This window comes from Cryptotermes secundus, unplaced genomic scaffold (assembly GCF_002891405.2).
Source record: "Cryptotermes secundus unplaced genomic scaffold, Csec_1.0 scaffold180, whole genome shotgun sequence".
NCBI classification, from domain to species: Eukaryota; Metazoa; Arthropoda; class Insecta; order Blattodea; family Kalotermitidae; genus Cryptotermes; species Cryptotermes secundus.
The window spans coordinates 372,266-376,207 of NW_019718619.1; the positions used below are offsets into that span (position 1 = coordinate 372,266).

The following is a 3,942-nucleotide window of genomic DNA, read 5'->3' on the forward strand; positions in this document are numbered from 1 at the left end:
CGGTGCCAAATCCCAGAAGACTGCTTTCTTCTTGAGCATGATTCATCTGACATTTGTTGTATGTGTGGTTTCTTCAAAACAGTTTGCATATCAGTAAATCATTTTCCCTTTCAGAACCCAATGATACTTTTCTGGAGTTACCTANAGGGGGAGGCCAAGGTCTCACATCAAAAGCCTATTGCGTCAGTCTGCCACATGATATAGTGCTGTGAACACATATTGTTTTTACACAAGTGCTTTTTCAACAGTCATGTTTTGTTTTGTCTATGATGGATGGTGAAATTGAGCAACATGTCTGCATCAAGTTTTGCTTGAAGCACAGTAAATCTGCTACTGAAACCCTTGAAATGCTTCGTGAGGCTTTTGGAGAATATTCTTTAGGCCAGACAACTGTTTTTGAATGGCATTCACTTTTCAAGGCCAGTCAAATGTCAGTTGAAAATGATGAACTTTCAGGGCGACCAAGCACAAGCAAAACGATATAAAATATTGAAAAAATTCAGAAAGTTATCAACATAGACTATTGCCAAACAATCCATGAGCTCACAGACATTGCTGGGATTAGTTATGGAGTTTGCAAGAAGTTCTTAACAGAAAATCTGAACATGCTCTGCATTGCTCCTTCATCTCGACAATGCACCAGCCCACACATCCCTGAAAACCACACAGTCTGTGACTAACAACATGGTTATCATTCCCCATCCTCCATACTCGCCAGACTTAGGCCCCTGTGATTTCGCTTTGTTTCCCAAATTGAAATGAAACTGAAGAGACGACATTTTGAAACAGTGTCTGACATCCAAAGGGAATCGCAAGTCGTACTCAACAGCATTAAGGAAAATGACTTCCATAGTGCTTTTGAAGCATGGAAAAATGATAGGATCACTCAATACATTCCAAGCAGATTATTTTGAAGGAGATGGCAGCCAATATTGAGTAAGCTGAGCCAGCGTTTAGTTTTTACCCAGTCCAGGAACTTTCCAGTACACCTTGTAATAACACTGAATGCTGAACCCTTAATACTTATTGTTTATTCAGCCAGTACATTAGTTTTTACATTTTACAGTTTGAGTATCAACACCTAACAGCAAATAATTGCATGTGAATTTAATGTTTGTTTATTTAATGGAAGATAGCATGGTAATCTCAATATAATTCCATCCGTTGAATGCTTGTTGATTGCATGTCACCTGATTGTGTTGTGTGAAAAGAGGTTATAGAATGATGGTTGGAAGTAACAAAGCCTCAGATCACCGTGTACTCGTATTTTGGAAAAGGTAACAAATTTGGCATGGAAATATTTCATTTTCCAACTTAAACTAATAGATCTACAGATGTAGATTTATGCATGGTTTTCAAGTCTTCACATACAGTACTTGTTTAAATAGCCATCAAGAGTTACACTGTTTTGTGATTCAATAAAAATAATCAGTAGTTATTGCTGATACTACTTTGTAACTTTGATAATATGTCACATAGTAATCATAGCAGCAGTTTGGATACTGGTAAACTCATAGCAATGATAGAGGGAGGGAAGGAATTGTAAATGCTGACTCTTTTAAACATAACCACGTGAAAAGTGTTATGGTTATAGGATTCCCTTGTAAAAATTATGATGGATAATAGATGTGAAAAAAGTAACCTTGAAGGAGGAAAGACGTTATTTTATTCATATGAAGAAGGTCAAGCACATAAAGGTAGGTATGAGGTTTGCATTTAGTTAAAGCATATCGATAAATTTATCCTGCATGTAGTAAACAAATTATATTTATTCTCCCATGGATTATGTCTTACTCAAACCCAGAATGATGCATTTGTATATATTTTATTATTTTTAACACTATTAGAAGATTTAATAAAATTATTCTGTACTTTCCAAAATGGGGTTATCCCTTCAGTGTTCATGATCAGGATGTTCCTATAGTGGAACACAGAATTAGAAGAGAATGTAGGATTTTCACGCATGAAGTATGTATCTCTTATTGAGATGATGTCATATATCAATAAAATTTATGTAGAGAAATTAGAAACAGAGTAAATTACTTATTATAAAAAATGGTAGCCTTGTTTCTATAACAGTCAGCGTTGTCATTGAAAGGGTGCTAAAAAATTGGAAGTTTGAAAAATTTTTCAGTTTGAGCATGATTCGTAAGATTTGAGGCTTTCANACACCACATATACACGGTGCCAAATCCCAGAAGACTGCTTTCTTCTTGAGCATGATTCATCTGACATTTGTTGTATGTGTGGTTTCTTCAAAACAGTTTGCATATCAGTAAATCATTTTCCCTTTCAGAACCCAATGATACTTTTCTGGAGTTACCTAGGACAGATAATTTCACAATGTATGTTGGGAAACATAGAACCAGTATAGAATTTAAGGAATAGTACCATAAACAGTAACAGATGAAAATTTCAGTTACCCTTTTGCACTTTTTGAAAATATAGTAGAAAATATGAACAGTACAGATATCAAGATAATAGTTCTAAGGAAATTGTTCAAAATATTGTTAAATTTTGAGTGTAGAGAGCTTAACATTTAAATTGTTCATGTGATAAAGCGTGGTTTGACATTTTTTGTCAGGAATGTTTGTTATTGATCAGACCATTCTCTATCCCTCTTGTCTTCCATGATGATTTATATTATACATGTAAGATCTGCTTGGTATATATGGCAATGTCCCTGATTTATATTTACTTTTTACAGGTCTCCGCTCAACAACAATATTTTGGAGAAATTATTTGGGGTATAAAAATAAAAAAATATGTGTGTACATAGTGTACAGCGTGGATAAGGATACCCTGTTGTACTTAATTTCATGATAATATTCTGCAGTGAGTTTCATAAATATAAATTTATAAAATGATAGCAGATCGGAGTGAGTACTGAAGTATATTGCCATGCATATGTGATTTAATACCATAAAGCAATACACAGAGTTTTTTCCTGGTACAGCAAGTCAAAGGCCGAGGAACTAATTCAGAGACATTTTAATGACAGCTGGAATCATCACAGCAACAAAGTGCAGAATTTTTAATATAGTGACTTTGTTATGAACTTCTTTAGGTTGGAGCATTTTTTTTTCTTTCCTGATATGGCAAGAGAAGAACTGGTGAAATTCCAGCTGTGCTGCAAGGATACCCAAATTAAAGCTGAATACAGTATTCTGAAGTAGCAGAAGATAGTGCAATCAGAAAGATAAATACTGGGGCATAAAATATTAGTAACAACCAAACCATGCCCTGCTGTAATGTATGTACTTCAAACATATCCAATATGTGAAAGCAAGAGAAGATTGTAGGACGAAAAACTCATCACAAAGCACATCTTCAAAAGGAAAGAAATTGTGAGAACAGATTCATTATCTGGAGATAGTAAAAGCTCAGAAACTTTTTATTCAACTCACATCTTTCCTTGTCCAGATTGTCCACAAAATTTAATGTAAGTAAGTGGATTTTACCTACATTATGAAGAACCTCGGAGACAAAAGTGGAAGTTGGAACAAGGAAGGTTGAGTTATTCTCTAATTGGGCCAGTTGTAATGGCCACTTACAATGTTAGACCTTGTTAATAAATTGCGTAGCTTCTAGACTCTACATCTAGCACTCTGGGTTCCATTATTTTTTCTTCCCCACATCATTCTAATCTCAAACCATNAGGAGATGGCAGCCAATATTGAGTAAGCTGAGCCAGCGTTTAGTTTTTACCCAGTCCAGGAACTTTCCAGTACACCTTGTAATAACACTGAATGCTGAACCCTTAATACTTATTGTTTATTCAGCCAGTACATTAGTTTTTACATTTTACAGTTTGAGTATCAACACCTAACAGCAAATAATTGCATGTGAATTTAATGTTTGTTTATTTAATGGAAGATAGCATGGTAATCTCAATATAATTCCATCCGTTGAATGCTTGTTGATTGCATGTCACCTGATTGT

General features: G+C 34.8%; 1 protein-coding gene across 1 annotated transcript in view; it reads left to right on the forward strand.

Annotated features, from left to right (window-relative positions):
• LOC111861882 (unconventional myosin-Ia) overlaps window positions 1-2,792 on the forward strand; it is a 273,865-nt gene extending 271,073 nt beyond the window's left edge. The window contains exon 27 of the mRNA XM_033750543.1: window positions 2,708-2,792. The gene's annotated coding sequence lies outside the window, so the exon portion shown is untranslated. The remainder of the gene's footprint in view (window positions 1-2,707) is intronic.
• The last annotated feature ends 1,150 nt before the right edge of the window (window positions 2,793-3,942 follow it).